This window comes from Canis lupus, chromosome 30 (genome assembly GCF_011100685.1).
Source record: "Canis lupus familiaris isolate Mischka breed German Shepherd chromosome 30, alternate assembly UU_Cfam_GSD_1.0, whole genome shotgun sequence".
Classification (NCBI taxonomy): domain Eukaryota; kingdom Metazoa; phylum Chordata; class Mammalia; order Carnivora; family Canidae; genus Canis; species Canis lupus.
Genome location: NC_049251.1, coordinates 3011915 through 3031805, shown reverse-complemented (window position 1 = coordinate 3031805; position 19891 = coordinate 3011915). Strand labels below are relative to the sequence as shown.

General features: G+C 41.6%; 1 long non-coding RNA gene across 2 annotated transcripts; it reads right to left on the bottom strand.

The window, feature by feature from the left end:
* Nucleotides 1-2452: 2452 nt before the first annotated feature.
* LOC111093329 lies at nt 2453-19460 on the bottom strand. 2 transcript variants are annotated; one of them, XR_005381336.1, is made up of 5 exons: nt 19378-19460; nt 16597-17617; nt 12078-12173; nt 7199-7453; nt 2453-2615 (listed from the first exon to the last, which is right to left on the bottom strand). It is a non-coding gene; the product is annotated as an uncharacterized LOC111093329 (long non-coding RNA). The 2 variants fall into 2 exon arrangements; XR_005381335.1 differs by lacking the exons at nt 16597-17617; nt 19378-19460 and having other exon boundaries at nt 12078-13081.
* Nucleotides 19461-19891: the final 431 nt, after the last annotated feature.

The following is a 19891-nucleotide window of genomic DNA, read 5'->3' as shown; positions in this document are numbered from 1 at the left end:
ATACACAAAACTACAATTAGAAAAAGAAAATCCTTCAATATAGAAATGTTGCCATGATTAAAGAGTTTCCAGAAGTTCTTGGTTATTAATAAGATTTGGAAATTTATAGCTTCTAGAGTTTAAGTCTTTAAAGCAAAAGGTATGTTTGTGTGTAAGGAAGATTCATGAAATGATATGCAAAATTGTGTGTGCATATGCATATGTTTGTGTTCTGAAGAAAGACTTCGTGGCTGTAATCAGTTCTCAAGAGGGTTGTTGACAGGAAGAATTCCCAGTTTACCTGTCTCACTTTCCTTCCCTTGCTTCTCTGAAGTCAACAGCTCTCACGCTGTCTCTCTCTCTAGCCAGCTTCCTATTAATCCCTTCCCAGATGAACTGTTCTTTAGTTTTCCGGATAAGGGAGGCTGAGCCAGGGTGGTGGCAGTGGTGGTGGCAAGTAAATGGCAAGACTGCAGGGGGGAAGGGGGGCGGGCAGTGCATGCCCCGTGGGTGGGCTGTTAGGAAGGTGGCTGGTGGCCTCCTGGACCCTCCCTGAGCAGCATCTCCTGGGAGGGAAATGGTGCATCCAACAGGCCACCCTGTCAAGCTTCCATTACATTGAAGGTATGCTGAAAGAGGCCTTCCAGGGAAGAAACTGAAGTGGAAATAGCTTTCCCTGAATACTCCACTGTTATCCTTTTCTTTTTCTATTTGGTTTTATTTTTTATTTGCTGTTTTAGGGCATCCCCCACACACACACTTTCGTTAGTTTCTGTATCCATTACAACATCCTAACACCCTAACTGGCTTTCTGTGGGGCAAACAGGAGGTATTGCTTCTGGCAGGATAGGATTTTCTGTCCTGTTGATTGATGGGTTTTTATTGAGCAGAGTGTGCTACCAGCAGAACCAAAAATCCAAGACACAATTCCAGCTTTGGGAGTTTATGTTCTAATGGTAAGTGAGGTAGACAACACATTCAAACCTCCCAGTTTCTTTTTCTTCCCAGTCGTACTCCCTCTTCCTTCTCTCTTTTAAGACAAGCCTACATAAGCAATAGGTGGATATTGAGGCATCAAGGCATAATTTATGGCCCAGAAACATGCCATTAAAAGGGGAGGGGTGGCAATTGGATCACACAGCCTGGTGTGGGGAGTGGGTTGGTTCATCAGAAGAGTTTGAGAGGCTGCTCAATGCTGGACTTTAAAACGGGGAACCGTTTCTCCAGATCTTTTTAGTTCTATCCTATGTCAAGTTAGATTAACAAAAGTTACATTCTTGGACTATGTAATAGTTTAACCCCACACAGAAATCCCTTCATTGGAATATAACTCAATACTACCTTGTTTAACCTCCTGAAGGACTGACGGTTCTTCAATAGTCATTTGAAGAATGTTTCATTGTCCCTCCATAGCCATGATACAAGAATCCATATGATCATTCTTCCATAAATTACCAGGCCCCCCAAGGAAGTTTCCCTTTCCAGACAGTTCTCTTTCCTTTTATCAAACACTCAAAGCTAAGTGACCCAGAGTGTTGTCCAATTTGCTCAGAGGAAATTTAGTGCTCAAAGGAGCTCATTGTTTCATCCCTGAAACAGTCACAATGTTTCTGAACTACGATTTCCTCATCCATAAAATGTTTATTGGAGATGATGATCTTTAAGATTTTTCCAGCTCTGAAGCACCTCTCAACACATACACACATTCTCATGTTTTTTTTTTTTTTTTTTTTTTTATCTCATTCATACTCTTAGTTACAATGGAACCTGCGTAAGTCTTCTGCCAGGTCTGCCTTGTTCATCCCTACACCCCTGAATCCCCGCACATGAATGGAGTGCACTAAATATAGCTGAGGGATGTGTACCTCAAATCCTTTGAAACAGCCCATAATAGAAATCCTCACATTTTATTTGCATATGATTCTTACATCGTCTGCAAAAATCTTGTGTTTACTCAGCCTGTGTAGCTACAGGTAAAATTTTGTCATTTCCTTCTCCTTTTCCTCTTGTTGATTTCGTTCTCTTGCATATTGTTTCATGGAAGGCCCCGATTTAAAAATAAAGCTAGGATGCAGCGCAGGACCAGCACACAGGCGCCAGGCCGGGGCTGCTCAGGGGGCAGGAGGCCCCAGGCCCCAGGCCAGGCCCGCAGCCCCAGGCCGACCAGCGGACGCGCTGCAGGGCCAAAGCGCCTTGCCCCCTGGGCTGCCGCACACGCCGACCCGCCCCCCGACAACGGCTGTGTGACCCCCCGTCCCGGCAGAGGAGCCCCGAGGACCCCCCCCCCCCCCCGCTCGGCGCCCACCGCTGTGTCTCGGGGCGCGGGAGCCACCGCAACTCCGGGGCCGCCCTGGCGCTCTCCGCGCCGACCCGGGGTTTCTGGCTGAACACAGAGCTCGGCCAGAGCAAGCCGCTGCCCTGCGGCCGGGGGGGCCGCGAGCTCCAGGGCGGGTCCCCGAGAGGGCTCGGGCGGCCGGGGGCGGGGAGGGCTGGGCCTCCCGACACATTCGGTGGGCGAGGCCGCCCTCTAGTGGCCAGGCGAGGCGAGCGCAGGTCCAATTAAATGCCCGTGCTCTTCGGGGGCATCCTGTGTTGCTGGGGGCTTGATCAGCTTGGAGCTTACTTTGTTTTAGATCCTGAAATGAAAAGAAAGACATTTTACCAAGACACATAACTTCTTGTAAAAGGACTCACATGACTCTCCTCCCCCTGCTTTCTTCACGTACTTTTTTTCATGATGTCCCTACATAGCACGGGCAGCGGTGGGCCTTCCTTGACCCAGAAGAGTCCCGGGGAAGTCGGCTAGAGGAGCCCCTCGCTCACATGTCGGGGCTGGATGCTAGAGGACATTTCCTCTCACTGGGCCTTTCCGTCGGAAGACTCTGCCCTGATTCCCTCACATGGCTGGCTCCTTCCCTTCACTTAGCTCAGCTCAGAGGCCACTTGGCCGCAGCGACTCCACCACACCCCCACCCTCCCAGAGTGCCAAACCCCAGCTCGTGGTCACTCTTCTGGCTCCATACAGCTCGTGACTTTTCAAAATTATGTTATTTGTTTCCTTATTTACTGTCTCTCTCTCTTTCCCTCATCACAATATAAGCTTTATAACATCAGGGACTTTTTTTTTTCCCATACTACACCTCCAAACACTAGAAAATGTTGCAAGTGCTTGGCACATAGCTGACTTCCAGTAAATATTTTTGAATGGATAATAGAGAATATTTATCTCCTAAAACTTCTCTCCCAATAGCAATATTTTTGTCTAACATCTTGTCATCTCCAGTGTTAGGAAAGTGGGACATGGAGATGTAGGCAGAATTTCACTAAGGGATCTGGAAGGAACAAAATCCCTGTCCATGCATCAGCAGAGACAGCAGATTAGAACTGCAAATTACTAGTACAAGGTTTAATTTAATTTTTTAAAGTCTGATTATCTACGTTTCTCCTCATCTACTCATCAACAAGTCCTATTGTAGGCAGGTACAGTTTTCTAAAACAACAGAGACAACACAGAAAAGAAATAGCAAAGAACATAATGATAAAGAAAATTCTCAGTCTTGTCAATGATCAAATATCAGTTGATAGTATGATTTAATTTGACTGATTTGAGACATAAACGCATGGATACATAACCCCATCGTACCAGGAGAGTTTTTAAGAGGGTGGTACCTTTTCTTGATGATATCAGTATATCCTGTGCTGTAGTGACCGCACTGTCTGCCCTCATTACATCTTTTAAATAAGCAAAAGCTTCACAGTTTCCTTAGTTAACTGTAGAACCATCTTTATAAGACATGTTTTGATAGTCTACTTATATCAAGGCTTCACTCCTTTTTGTTTCACTTTTTTCCTTCCTTTTCTCTCTCCATATAAAGGATAATATGCCACCCCAGGGCGTAAAACAAAAGAATAAATTCTGAGCTGCTCCGTTAAAGCCACGTTAGGGAACCAGAGTCCTACCCAGTGAGCCTCTTTTACTATTCTGTCCTCCTTCCCTCCTTTTCTGTGAGAATGGAAGCCACTAGGTTCCTTCAGGGAAGCTACAGTACTTGTGAATATAGACAGAAACCAATGGTATAGATCATAGCTATAGTAATCCCAACACTTTAAAAAATAGTCTAATTGTCTATTATTAATTCTTGCTAAAAAGAAACACTTGTTAAACCAGACCATGTGTGATTTCCATACATTTGCTCATTCAGTAAACATTGTAGATTATGTTCTTACCATGTCCCAGGCTATGCTAAGAACAGGGAATACCTGTGAAACAAGTAGGGCTCCTGCTTTCATAGTGTTTACTGCAGTTGGAGATACTGATAACAAACAGACAGTTATAATACAATGTGGCCAATGTGGTGATAGGGTAAACACAGAGGGCAGCATCCAGGGAGTACACTTAGCAGGAACTTCATAGATCAGAGAAAAATTTTTGGCATGGAGATATATAGAGATCTGTGAAGACTTTGGAAAGCAGTTTTTCAGCTAAGGGGATGACAAGTACACATAGACCCAGAGTGGGAAGGAACATGGTTCATTTGAAGAACTGGAAGAAGCTCTGTTTCAAGGAAACATCAAGTGTATGGGAGACACAACAGAAAGAGGAAGGAAAGGTGAGGCTGGAAAGGTGGGCAGAGTCTACATCACAAATGGTCATGTAAATCATTTGTGAAAAGTCTAGACTTTAGCTGGAGGACAATGTAAATCTATTGAAAGATTATAATCAGGAAAATGATGTGATCAGCTCAGCTGTAGTTGAGGAATGCCAGCAAGGCTGATAAATGAGATTGATGAAGAGAATGTTGTAGTAATTGAGATGAGAGACAATCATGGTCTAATTCAGCAAAGAAGCAGAAGATTCTGGGGGACACCTGGGTGGCTCAGTGGTTGAGCGTCTGTTTTTGGCTCAGGTCATGATCCCGGGGTCCTAGGTTTGAGTTCCACATCGAGCTCCTTGCAAGGAGCCTGCTTTTCCCTCTGCCTGTGTCTCTGCCTCTCTCTGTGTCTCAAATAAATAAATAAATAAATACTTAAAAAAAAGACTAAGTATAAGATTCTATTCAAGAAGTAGAATCAACAAGATATGGTTGGTTGGTATGATTAAGGTAAAGGAAAGGAAAAGGATGATATCTGGCTTCTGGCTTGAGCCACTAAGTAGATAGAAATTCCATCCCCAATAGAGGGGAACTAATATGGGCAGCAGGATAATGAATTTTTTTTGGACATGTGTGAGACAGGTAAGCAAGTGGAAATAATCAGGATGCAGTTGTGTATGTGCATTTAAATCTCAGAAAAAGTATGACCTAAAGATAAAGATATAGGATTCATCAGCATATGTGGTTGGTGGTACTTGAAAACATTCAAATACATAAGACATCCAAAAAAATTTGTAGAGAAATAAAACATAAAGAATCTAGAATAGAACTGTGTGGGACAACACACGGAAAGGGCAAACAAAAAAAAAAAATAAAAAAAAAAAATAAAAATTAAAAAAAAAAATAAAAAAAAAAAAAGGAAAGGGCAAACAGAAGAAGAGCTCCACAGGAAATGCAGAAAGAAACAACAAGGAGGTAGAAGGCAAATTTTTGGAAGCCAGAGGAAACGATGGCTTCAAGGAGAGAGCGTTTGACAATGTTGGATTTTGCTGAGAGATAACTGAGCAATGTTCTTTGGTTTTTATCCAGAGGGCAGTCATTGGTGACCTTTGGTGAAAATAATATCCACGGAAGTTATAAGAATAGAAGTCACATTGTTATAAGGTCAAGGAAAGATGGGAAAGTAGAGACAATTTCTATGAAGCTTCACTATGAAAGAAAAGGAAGACACATGGTGATAATGGGATAGAAATGTGAGGTCAGAGGAGGGGTTTTTGATTTTATGTATAAATATTGACAGAAATGAAAGTGTTACCATTCCTATTTTATAGAGAATCAAAGAGGTTAAGCAATTCACCCAAAGTCATATAATCAACAGAGCTAGGATTCAAATCTAGGTCTGTCTGGCTCTGGGGTCCTTGTTCTTGACTACAAACATAAAGGAATAACTCCGTTCTAGGTACTGGCTTGCCAATAGAGTTTAATAGCTTCGAATCATATTCCGGTTAGTACTAGGGGAGAAAAAAAACTACATCAGGTACCCCACCCCCATTTAATGGACTAGAAAACTGAGGCTAAAAGTGTCTGGCTTATGCTTGCACAGCTCACGAGTGGCAAATCTCAACTCTGCTCTTTGTCTCCTTTTATTCTATCTTTCATAACATCTCCACTTGGCTTAAGAGATTCAGAGTGGGAGAGTAAGACATAAAGTATCTTGGTGTGACAACCAAGTAGGCTATGCTATTTAGACTTGCTGCATGAATATTATGAGGCTAAAGTGGTCTCTAAAAACTCTGCTCAGTGTGCTAATATGTAAATAAGTAAAATTCTGAAGATAAATGCATAACCACCCATGTATTATATTTCTAGTGAAAATTACCAAAATTATCACTTTTCAACTCAGCTTCAGTTGGTGTTATTCACCTGGTTACATAAGTATATAATAATTGCCAACATTATCCTCAAGGAAATAAATGTGTCATCGTTGCATTCCCTGTTTAGTGTTACCCAAAAGTTGTATAAGTACAGATTGGGTATTTAAGGGAAGTTTTAGAAATGAGAGATGTAAAGCCATAATGAGATAAAAAATAACTGTGTACAACATTGTGTGGTAGAGGTGGTTAACCTCTTTGTAACACAAAACTCTTGTCTGCATCAGATTCAGTTCAGGGACATAATGGTTTAAAATGTGAAGATTAATAGGCAGGTAAGGAGTGCCACCCAGATAAGTTTCACTCTTAGTACCTACTCTAATGCCTCCTAAACAAGCCCACAGATTGAGCTTTCAGGTGATGTAAACCAAAACACTACTGGTGTAGAGCATGGGCTCTGTAATCAGTCTATTTCCCTCAAATGCTAGTTGCATGTGTACTAGTTTACTGACCTTAGTGACCTTAGGCAAGTCGCTTAACCTCTCTACACCTCAGATTAGTCACTGTAATATTAAGATATTCGCAGTGTCTGTTTTGGAGGCCTAATTCTCCATAAGTCTCTTGTATTGCTATCTATCTTAGGAAGGCACTGACTACCCTTTGTTCTAGGCTACCTTCTTAAGGATTTTGTATAGCAAGTGGCCTTGGAGAATTCGAAATAGTGTCTTCCTCGGAGCAAAGGGCAGGCATACTTACTGCCTATTATAAAAGATTTAGGTTCACGAAGCTCGAAGCTCAGGGATCTTCTCCTACAAGACAGTCCCTGTGTGTGCTGGCATCCCCATGGCACTTCAGGGCCAGAACTCCACAAATATGCTGATGCTCATGCTGTGGGCTGAGTCGTGAGTAATAAAGTCCTTTGTCTCTTACCCAGGAGGCTTGTGTCTTTCACCAGCGCTCAAAAGCTTGCCACGAGAGCAAAAAAATCACAGCCCTTGCAGTTCTTCACACCTTAGAGAATTTAAAGATGAAATGAATTTGTTCATTGAAAATGTTTAGCACACTTCTTGGTACTTGATAAGCACTCAAAAAATGTTAACTCTACATTAGAACCATCACGATAGGGGTATGCCCACAGGAGTGTCACATAAAAGAAAGCTTATGTGCCAAAAGCCCCACTAACAGAAATCAATCCTGTGTGTTAAAGCTTTGTATATTGCCAGGAGTGTACTTTTATATATTCTAGGCACAAATGCCCAGGGAGGTGACTTACATAACTGCTCTTTCCCATCAGTACCTCAGTGGCTATCAACCTTCATTTCTCATAGCAGAGCCTGACAGAGGAAGTCTTAAGAGGTGTACATTTTATGTGATTGGGAGAGAGTTTTGAACATGAGGTATTACCCAGATAAATAGACTTGAGTAGGAGCCATGAGTATCATTAGGAGGATGGGGCTGGTATCTATCTTGTTCAATACTGTATTTCCAACCTACAGCGTGAGGCCTAGCACACAGAGGTCCAGAAAAATCTTTGTTGGATGAATGGATGACATCCCAGAGAAAAGTTTAGGGAGCCTTTCTTTGTCATCCAGAAGTAGACTTCTAAGTCACTGAAGTGCCCTAATGATCTCCACCAAATGATCTCCACCAAAGCTGACAACCATTTTACCTACTAAAACCAAACTTCATCAAAAGCCAAAGATAAAAGCAAACAATCAAATAACAAAACAAAATTTCGACCTACTTTGTTCTGCACTGAAAGGCACACTTTGGCAGACAGAAAGGCTTGTGCTATGTAATTGTCATCAAGGTTTCACTTAATATTTTAATGAGCTGAGCAACAGACATCCTGGCTGATCACATGTCTTCTGTGGGTCTTGTTGCTAAGCAAAAAAAGTGTATAAAAAACTTGTTGTCCTTTCTTTAAAAAAAAAAAAAAACCCCACATAATTCCTTAAAACATAAATACATCCCAACTGCCACTTGGATTTATACTAAGATGATTCCTGTCATCCTACTTCTTTCCCAAGCCAGCTCTTTTCATATTTCCCTTCTCCCTCGGAACTGCTGAGTTAGGTTCCAGACCCCTATGCTGGTTCTTGGATACACAGCAGATCCTTCGAAGCCAGGATGTGTCTGCCAGGGCAGGCAGTGTCATTTTTAGATATTTCTCTCCCCCTTTCTCCCCAATCCCTCCCAGAACTACACTGATACATTTATCTTAATAATTTCCTTCTTTCCCTTCAACTGGCAGTCTACTCCATAGCTGATGTTTTTCTCTATGTGTTCCATGCTCTTCTTTACTCTCTTCCCTCCTCCTCCCACCCCCCCCCCACCTTTCTGGGGAGGGGTGATTTATAATTGGAAACCTCAGGATGATCAGGAGGCAATTTTAGAGAAGCAGGTGATTCTAAACTGGGTAGGAGCAATGACACACTGAATACTCTTTAAGCAATGTGGTGTTTACATTCCTTTACTTACCAGTCCTTGAAGAGAAGCATTAAAATCCTCACCATCATACAGATGGGAAAACCAAAGACTGAGAGGTTAAGCATGAGCTCTAACAGAGAATAAATGGCAGCACCCAGATTTGCACCCAGACAGGGTGACTCTGAGGCTTTTAGCCCTGTGCTCTCATGCCTTGAGCTCAGGTTTGGGGGATAAGTAGGAGTTATCTAAACAAATTAATAAAGGAGAGAACAAGGTCTTGTAGGCAGAGGACACAACATTATATATGGGCCTAAAGATGTGAACCAGCTAACCAAGCTTGGGGAACAATAATATCCACAAGGAAGTAAGCAGGAAACAAACCAACAAAAAACCTAGGAAATTCTGGACATTCATTTATGGCATAGCATAGGAAAGACATGTAGGGTAATAATCTAAGAGACCTGACCTAACTAACACAATGGTCAATGGGTTACTTAACCTCTGTAAGCCTCTACTTCCTCATCTTTAAAACTGGGATAACACACTTTTCACAGTTTAATGTGTAAATTTTAAAAAGATAGCATATGAAATAACCTTGTGAACTGTGGCTTTCTATGCAAATATCTTTCTCCCTCTTAGCTTCTGCCCCTCTGTTATGGAAAGTAGGTTCATAATTGGGACTCAGGAAGCAACTATAAAATAAAGGACGTTCCAGGGGCCTCAGGAAATCTTGTAGGCAGCCTGTACTCTAGAAGTCATTTTTTTCTAGCCTGAAGTCTGGGAGGTTTATGAGACCCATCCTAACTCAGCAGCACAGAGAAAACGGTTTTGTCAAAGACCTTAGTCAAGCATTTTTCTACTAGAGGGAAGTTGCACCTTTGAACATTTTATGGATTTTTATGAAATACGATACGAACAGAAATGACTAAAATAAAGGAATGCTAGACTCTCTATCTTAAAAACTGAACTTTGAGGAAATATGAACTCGAGAATTTGTATATCTGCTCTAATCCAATCAGCTGGTATGGGATGCTATGCTGATCAGCAGATGAGGACTGGCCTGTGACAGAAGATGCCAAGCCTAACACAAGAGCCACCTCCCCAAGCTGCCACTCAGTTTCAGTACATGGAATGATTTGGAGCCATTTGCAAGTCAGGGAATACTAGCCAGCAGAAAGGCCTATTATGTTTTGAGGACTCCTCTCTGCCCCTAAGTACCATTCCAGGATCTAAAGATAACAGCCATGGACGAAGCAGGCAATATCACTGCTCTCTTGGAGCTTACATTCTAGGCCCAGGTGGGTAGGGGTGGAGAATAGAAACAAACCAGGTAATTTCAAATACAGTGCTCAATGACATCTATGAGGTGCTCACTAGTATTTGTGGGTTTTTAAAAAAAATTTTACATTTTCTTATTTAAATTCATTTTGCCATCACTAGTATTTGTTAACTGACTAGATAATTAATGAGGCCTAGGATTCTCTCAGAAGGCCATCTTTGTGCAGCAAGGCAGTCAAGCCAACAGTCTTCATTGGCAATGCCATTTAAAGCAGTCATTCAGATTCATTTGACCATTTAGCCAACAATTTTTAAGTATCTATTCCATCCCAGGCACTATGCTAGGTGCTAGGGATATAAAACCAAAAACCACATCCCATATATCCATTTATTAAGGAATCAGCTTCTGTTGACTTTGTTCTACTGATTCTGCCCACTTTCAATTTCAGCCTGAACATATGGGCTACTAGGAGGGACACAGAAGGCTTGGTGCCAGAAGGCTTGCAGAGGCCCTGGACAGCCCAGGCTTCCCATCTAGGAGAAGTAAGGACTGACATTTTCGCACAGCAGGTGGCTCCCTGCTGGAGTTTCCTGTTTTCCCCAAGAATCTCCAGTAAAACTAGTAAAGAAAATGAAAGTTAAGCATCAGGCAGTGCAGTGACAATTCTCTCCCACACTTGAGCACACATGATATTTAATTTATAGATGGGTAACCAAACCACAGAATGTCCCAGAAGTCTAGACATCTAGAAGTCTCCATTATTCTAGAAGTCTAAAAGTCTAGAAGGTTACCTTCTGTGAAGAGGAGTGGGAAATCATTATCAAGAAAGAATCTTACTACTGGCTACAACACCCACGCAGCAGAGCAGAGTTCTGTGGCTGTTGCAGGTCCCCTAACCAATGGCTCCCCCTGGACCTACAAACATGCATAAACACATAGAAATAATTAGGATGGCTTTGGCCATCTAATTATTAATATTTAAGATATGGGAGGACGCAAATTTGGCCAGTTCTGTGGTGTATTCTCTCCACTAAATCCCATGATACCTTTGGGAAAAGCCTACTCTTTCTTCCCAAGATGTAAAACTCTCCTCCAGATGCCTATTAATCCTTCTTTTTTTTTTTTTTTTTTCAAGTGAAGAGAGTCTGTTGAGCTGACAAAACCATTTAGTTTATGATTTCAAAATTGTGACCGGAGAAGGTTGAATTTGTGAGTAATTTGAAGGTTTGTAAGATAGAAAACAGCCCAGATGAATAACCAGAAAGGCTGCAAAGAAAACACAGATGATAAGAAAGGAAAATAACCTCCCCCAAGAGGCTGAGCAGGGAACACATGGAAAAACATAATACAGGACAAGAAAGAACACATTGTGTCCCTCTGAAAATTGTTGTAAGTCTCCTTTCTTCAAAAAAAGATAAATTAATGTGCAACAACAAATGTGTGTATTAGATGGGGTTGCAAACACCATTGTTATCACACAGCAGGACAACACAGCTCTCTTTAGAGGTAGTCGTTGATGACAGGAAGAGGAGATCTAAATCATGTTTAAATGTTAGTGGAGAGTCCGTCTGGAGAAAAGTTGATCCATAAATCCAAGAAATAAATAAATAACCCACCAAATTAGACAATGTTTTTGAAATACTGACAAGGCAAATCTCTTTTAAGTTGATAGCATGAGGTTGGAAAAGTGGCCCTGGATTCTGTTTGGCTTCCTTTGACTATAGGAAGGACGTTCTATAGCACTATTAACATGGACTTTGACAACCTTATAGGCTGATTTTAATTTTGTTTTGTTTTGACTACAGAGGAGATCTAATTATGATTTAAGCTCTTCTTCAGGATGGAAAATTCTATCATAAACCCCAGATTCAGTATTCTGAACAGGAACATCAGTCATATCATTAGATTGGCATAGCTGGTGTATACCTGGATAGATGGTTGGAGTGGAGCATCATCAGAGCCATTAGTAGTTCTGTATCAGGCCATAAGTGATAGAACAAACTCAAGTATAGAAGGCTGGTTCTGAAAAACATAACTGAATATTGTCCTAAAGAATGAAGCATGAAAAGAATAAACTAGAACATGAAGGTGTGGGCTATATTACCTTCAGTGCTGAACAAAGTGCTTAGCATAGAGGAAATATTCTATGAATATTTTAAATGAATGATGTTCCCTTATCCTCATTGGTATGTTCACCAAGTATTTGACAAAATACCAGAAATTGAAATCACACTTCACTTTTGAAAATTCAAATTTTTCAACTTCCCTTACTAATGAGAATTTTGCCACCATTTCTGATGGATAGCAAAATATACCAACTACTCTCTTCTACTCCCAACCTCTTATCTTTAAAAGCTGAAGGATCCTTTACTGTAAGACCTATACTGGTCTTGACTTGGATAAATCATTTTCTGTTCCACAGCCCAACACAACAAAGATCTGGAAAATTTACAAACTGCCTAATCATCCCCCAAATGATTCAATTCAAAGCAAAGTATGGGTGGCAAGGGTGGTTTTCTAATGGTCTATGTTTTGCTGTGTTTATTCTTATTCTTATTATTTTAGAATGCCTTGTTTGGAATGTGGCTGCTGTACTTTAATCCTACCAAAAAAAAAAAAAGGTTTTTGTGCTAAAAGGATTTTTTTAATTGATAGAAGCAATGAAAGGGACAAAACCACTAATAGCTTATGTTTACTTATGACCTTCTAACCCTCTCCTATTTGTTTCTTTGCAGCTGTTAAATATGTTTTGCCCAAGTACCACCAACATGGTAAGCATACACTCTACCCCTCTACACTCACCTTGAGGTCAGACTTGATACTTCGCTGCACTTATTATCAACATTTTTTTTAAAAAAAGACAAACTCCCAGAGCACCTGGGTGGCAAAGTCAGTTGAGCATCAGACTCTTGGTTTCAGCTCAGGTTGTGATCTCAAAGTCTCGAGATGGAGCCCCAAGTCAGGCTCCAAGGGTGGAGTTTGCTTGAGATTCTCTCTTCCTTTCCCTGTGCCACTCCCCTTACCCATGTGCTCTCTCTCTCTCTCTCTCTCTCTCTCTCAAGTGAATAAATCTTAAAAAATAAAATAACAAATTCACATTTCCAAAGCACTAGGATCAGTCGAGATTTTCTGAAAAATGTTCCAAGAAGACAGAGTCCTGCTAGTAGGTGGCAATATAGCTTCTTTGCAAATACCCAAGAGGAGAGATGTGACATTCCTGCAGCAAACTCTGATAGTGTTGAACAAAAATATCTGCAAAAATGTCAGTTTAGTTGGTCTGGGAGGAGATAAGCCATCACAACAGATTCCTTCTCTGCATTCCCCTGCTCTTTGTTATCTTGCTCCTGAATTACCTGCTGAATTTTTATGCTTAGGAAAGGCAGTAAGCTATATAGGAGAAAGGACAAGGGGCCAATAAGAGTGAGGGATTGTGAGATGGCAAGGAACAGAATCCTACTTATGTAAGGCCAGGATGCTCAGCTCTTGCACAGCAGAATCACATGGAGAGCTCTAAAAAAATTTCTGGCAATTTTCATTAGTGGATCTGGGAGGGGGACTGATGCATCTGTAGCTGTAATCACTGCACCTCCACCTGTCTCTCAGAAGCCTCTGTTCTCTCCTTCTCTCTGTCTTTACTTCATTCCTGCCTAACAGAGCTAGTCCTTTGCTGATTCCTAAACTATAATGCCAGCGGGCCTGTGGCTTTGGTTTGATGGGGCACCACTTCAGGCTCTCACTCTACAGAACCTTTCAGGATTGTCTGTCAGTTCAAATTACATAGAAATATGTGTCTTCACCACACAGCAAATACACTGGCTCCTCTTTGTTCAAATATTGGTCCCACCGCTTTCAGACACGTGACTTTGACCATGATACTTAGAACCCTAGTTTCTTCTGTAAAACAAAGATACAAATTTCCACTTCATGGGGCTGTGGTGAGGATGAAGTGCAGATTTGCACTGCAACCATCCCAGTGCCTGGCCCCTACCACGTTGGTCTCCATCGCCCTTCACACAAAGGTAAGGCTAAGAGCCTGATTTGTTGTGTCTCTCTCATGGTGAGCTGGTGTCACTCCCACTTTCCACAGGTACCTACGATCTGGTCAAACGAGTCTTGTGGCTTCTCCCTTTCCTCCTGTTTGTCAATAGCCACCTTCATACCTTAGAAACACCACAGAGACAGGAAAGAAAATTTCTGAAACTGAGTGGTTTGATTTACTTTTGTTAGAGTCTCTGGTTGAGAAGAAGATTAAAATGAAAATTAAAACCAAAGGCCAAAATGAAATTTCTGTTGTGAGTGTCAGTAGATTTAATTCATTTATGCTGTCTTAGTTTGGGCTACTCTAATGAATTACCATGGACTGCTGAAACAACAAATATTTATTTCTCACAGTTTTGGAAGCTGGAAGTCAAAGATCAAGGTGCCAGCATATCCAGTGTCTGGTGAGAACCTTTATCCTGGGTTGCAGATGACTGTCCTCTTGCTGTGCATTCACATGTGGAGAGAGAGGAAGTAAGCTCTTGTGTCTCTTCTTTAAAAATATGTGTGTGTGTGTGTGTGTGTGTATACATATATATATATATATATATATATATATATAATTTATTTATTTGAGAGACAGAAAGTGCACACAAGCAGGGGGAGTGGCAGAGGGAGAGGGAGAAGCAGACACCCCAGTGAGCAGAGAGCCCAACGAGGGGCTCCATCCCAGGACCCTAGGATCATGCCCTGAGCCAAAGGCAGCCACTTAACTGACTGAGCCACCCAGGGCACTAATGTCATCCATGATGGCTCACCTTCATGGCTTAATTATCTCCCCAAAGCCGCAATTCCTAATAAAATCACATTAGGGTTAAGATTTTAGCCTATGAACTTTTGGGGAGACACAACATTCAGTCTGTAACAGTGGCTTCTATCACTCCCAGGGCTCTGAAAAATAGAGGCTTTGCACTAAGTAGGCACGTGGTAACCACATACTAAACTGTTTTTGTTAAAATGCACTCTATATTTTCATTTTCTTAATTTTGTAAGTCTGCTGGATATAGGCAGAATTAAACATGTATAAGTCATTTTTCCTCTTCCCCACCCCCTGCTCTGTCTCCTGAAATATTTCCAGTTTCTTTGTTGGGTAGAACCAGAATCTTCCTTTTAGTTTTTAATAACTCTGTAAACCCTCAGTCCTATCCACTCTGCTTTGTCTTGTTGCTTTCTAGTTTGGGCCAGCGGAGAGACCCAACCGGATGTGCCACTGTGGAGTGGGATCTAGAGAGAAAATTCTGACAAGCAGAGTTGTTTTATTTGATAAGTTTTCTCATTTGAAGTCCTCTCTGTGCCTTACCAGGACAGGTGGCAGAGAAGCTTTTTAGTTCTTTTCTCTTCTAGGGAACCTTGTTCATTTGGAGCAAAAGCTTCCTTTTTTATCTTTTGCCATATTGTTCAAAGCTTTTAAAAAAAAAAAAAAACAGCACAGAGAAAATCAGTTTGCATCCAGAGATGGCTCCTTTTGGAAGCCCTGGACTGCAGAGAGGTATCAGGGGACAGGAGGTCACCTTTCTTTGAGGTCAGACAGCTGTCCCTTTGTCATACTGATAACTTCTGACTGGGAGGAACATCTGAAGAACATATTCCAAACATGAAAGTTGAGGCAGCTCTTTACCCTGCCACTTCCCACGCTGGTCTCTACAGGAGTCGCTCCAAACAAACCTCCTGTCACAGGAGTGGCAGTTCTGCTCCTCCTGTCTCATTCTGCTCAGTAGCCTTTGCAAGGAGCACATTCATCCCACGACCCCTCACACCCACTTCTGTAGGTGTTTTGAAGTTTATACTCTAGAGATGAAAGAAAAGTCTAACATCTCAATGACAACATTTAAATGTATTTTGGCCCCTGCAGAAATGAATAAATCATCAGAGCCACTTTGAAATTGGGAGCTGAAGGGGAGCGTAGACCACATGAAATTTGGGGGCCTCACTGGGAACCCTCAGTGAAGTTCTGAGTGAAGCTTTAGGAGGGTACTTCATGTAGCCATGCCATGGTCCTGCCTATGACCTTGAAAGGGCATAGTATCACCATTTCCACTAGTCAAAAGGCCCAGAGATAAATCTCTCTGACAGAAGGAAAAAATAATTTATGAAACCAATATTTAAATAATAATGACAGCTGGAACACCTGGGTGGCTCAGTGGTTGAGCATCTGCCTTTGGCTCAGGGCATGATCCTAGGGTACTGGGATGGAGTCCCACATCGGGCTCCCTGCAGGGAGCCTGCTTTTCCTTCTGCCTGTGTCTCCACCTCTCTCTCTGTCTTTCACAAATAAATAAAATCTTAAAAAAAAAAATGACAGCCAATTTTATTGAACATTTACTCTGTACCAGGTACTATATTTAGTGCTTTTATAAGCATTATCTCATTTAATCCCCCCACCAAACCCTACAATTTATTCACTTACAGATGAAGAAACAAATATGGTAATCCAGAAGAATCCATGTCCATGTGCTGTTTGTAATGGCCATAGACTAGAGGCATTCTGACTCTCCATTAACAGAGAAATAATTAAATATGCGTTTTAGTAAAAAAGCAGTTCACAGTATCATACTGATTTTTAAAACCACCCTTTTTAGCCAGAAGGAAAGAAGAAAGAAAAGAATCAAAAGAAATCTGGATATGATTAAAATTGAACACATGGTCGGAACTAGGAAGCCTACTGCCTCTCAAGGAAAACTCTTACCCTGTTCTAGACTAGTTTCTTGGTATTTTAGAAGCTTTATGTTCATGTTTTACTGTACTGACAAGCACAGCACCCTCTTGGAATGCTGATGGGATATCTAGTGAGGTGAGTATGTAGGCTGACAATATAATTGATCACCAAATCAGGACCCTTTTGAGAGTAAAAGGGGGTATTTTGGGTAATTGCTCTGAGCAACAGGCATAAGCCAGCAGCATGCCGAGCAGACCAGAGCACACGGTTACCTGTATACAGGTTAACCTACAGAGACCAAGCTCCAGCCAAACCCACGTGTGGCTGTAACTGGTTCCAGGTTCCGCCTTCCCTGGCTCTAGTGCTCCAACTTGATCTAACATCCTATCACTTTATCACATTTTCAAGCATTATGTCTCTTTTCCCTCTCACCCACTCACTGACTTCAGTTACCTTACTGCCAGCAAACCCCCTGGGACTAATGGTTTCCACTCATGTCTCCAAAGGGAGATCATCCTCCAGGGACAACAAATGGAATCATGAACACCATCAGTGTGCACAGACTAAGGGCAGGGCAGAGCAAAGCAGGTGCCTGGGATCCATGAGGGAAGGGGTCCAGCTCACAATCTCCTCAGGACCAGATAGTCCTAAGCTCCAAGGGACTGAACAGAAGATAAAAACAGATGGAGGAAATCCAGAGAGTCAAATGCCAAACTTGGTTCTGCTCAAACTGTCTCAGTCATTTGTCAGGAAGAAAGCACAGAGCCTTGACCTGAAAATAAAGCAGATTTTCATTTTATCTTTTGCAAAATAAAATAGAATGCAGATGGGAGATTTAACCTCTCCTCTCTTTGCTCACTCACCACTGCCCCATACCCATTAGTTACCAGATAATACCACATAAAGTACAGCCCAGGAAAGGCCAGACCCATCAATCCAACAACATGTATTTATATCTATTTTATGAGGTTCTAAGGAATCCTATTTTCATGGAGTAGAAAATGTCATTTAAAAATATTGTGCAGGGATGCCTAGGAGGCTCGGTCAGTTAAGTGTCTGACTCTGGATCTCAGCTCAGGTTTCAATCTCAGGATCATGAGTTCAAAGTCCATGTTGGGCTCCCCACTGGGTGTGTAGCCTATTTAAAATATATATAATAAAATATATATTAAAAATGTATTTTAATAAATATAAGTAAATATTTATATAAATACATATATGTATATCTAGCAAATGATTTGTTAAATCCTCTTCCTCTCATCTTTCAATCGTTAGCTCTTGTGCTTTGAGTTGCTTGGGTGAGTTGAAACAAAAGCTAAATGTTTTGTCTGAAACAGGGGGACACCACAGGAGCTCTGCCTTATTCAGGAGGTGTCACCTAAATCAAGAAGAAAGTCAAATCATGTCCATGGAAAATATCAGCTTCCGGTGGAAAATGCCCCACCAGCAGCTGTAAGCAGCTATTTGCCCTGAGTTCCCATCTGGTTGAGGTAGGTAGTTGGGGAGTCCTCAGAAGGACCCCAAGAATGTGGCCATTGAACCCAAAGTCCCTTGCTCTGTAGTTATACTCCCACTGTAAGCCTGAGATTGGATGTAGTGCAAAGGGATTTGAGGAAAGTCTCGTTTCACCCCGTGGTGAGAGACAGAGGAAATTAAGTGGATAGACAGAGTGACCAGTGCTCTCCCTTCCCACGCACCAACCCCCTGTGCTTTATGAATAATCATTGACACAAATGGCTGAGCTGTCTTCCGTACCTTTAGTCATAACTGGGTACAGAGGAAGATTCACAGAGACATCTGTGAATGTCACAGAGACACAGGTCATGGATAGAACTGGATTAAAATTAAAATAAAATTCACTTGTCAATATTTTAATCTGGATGATCCCATCAAACACTAAGGTCAACTTATTGGTAGTTAATTGTAGTAAATTAACTAGGAGACAATTTGTCATTTGTCGATGTGCAAATTATTCAGCATTGGAAGAAAAGAAAATTGACATTTGGTGAGTATTTACCACATGACAAGCCCTGTATTGGACAACTCTACATTCAGATGCCATTTAATTTCAGAATAAGACTCTGGTCAGCAGTATTAATGCCCAGGGCACCTGGGTGGTTCAGTAGTTGAATGTCTGCCTTTGGCTCAGGCTGTCTTGGGATGAAGTCCCACATCGAGCCATCCATGGGGAGCATACTTCTCCCTCTGCCTGTTTTTGGCTCTCTCTGTGTGTCTCTCATGGATAAATAAATAAAATCTAAAAATACAAAAAGCAGTATTAAATCCATTTTACAGACAGCCATGACTCAGACGTGTTAAGTAACTCACTCAAGTTCCTACACGGTGGGTACAGAATGCAAGGGCCAGGCTCAAGCCTAAATCTATTTGGGGCTACAGCCCACCCTCTTTACAACGTTCCAAAAAAAGCCAGAAGCTTTTAAATATAATAACTAACTACACACAGGGTTTATAGTTTGTTGATTGTTGTACATCAACAATCACATACATATTATGAGGTTATAATTTACTTACTCTTCTTTTTAGATGTGTAAGAAGAAAATTGGTATTCTTAGGCAATTAGACAAACATCTTTTGTCAGCTTTCAACTGTTGAGTAGCAAGGAGAAAAAAATAAAATAAAACCTAAAAGTCCAATCTGGTTTAAACCTTGGCACAATGCAACTATTTAGAATCTCTTTGTTTAATGTTCCACCTTTCTAGATAAAGGTACTTGGTGATTCCTCTGTCTTCCACCTCACTTCCTGGCTCCTCTGCAAGATAGCATCTGAATACATGAATATATATAGTGTTGAGCTGTCATCATAAAACTTTGCAGTCTCGTGGTAGGTGGAGTCAGGAGTCTCAAGCATGACGTCCCCTAGCTCCCTGGTCTGCAGGACCTTACATTTATCCACCTAGTTGCTGTTGCCTGACTAAGGTCTGCTGTTCCTACTGTTTGCAGCTTGACCCCTATTTCTCTTCAAGCTTGGCAAACCCCAGTTGTGCCTCTTGGCTATCTAGCAGCTCATCTCCACTCTTGCAGGTGG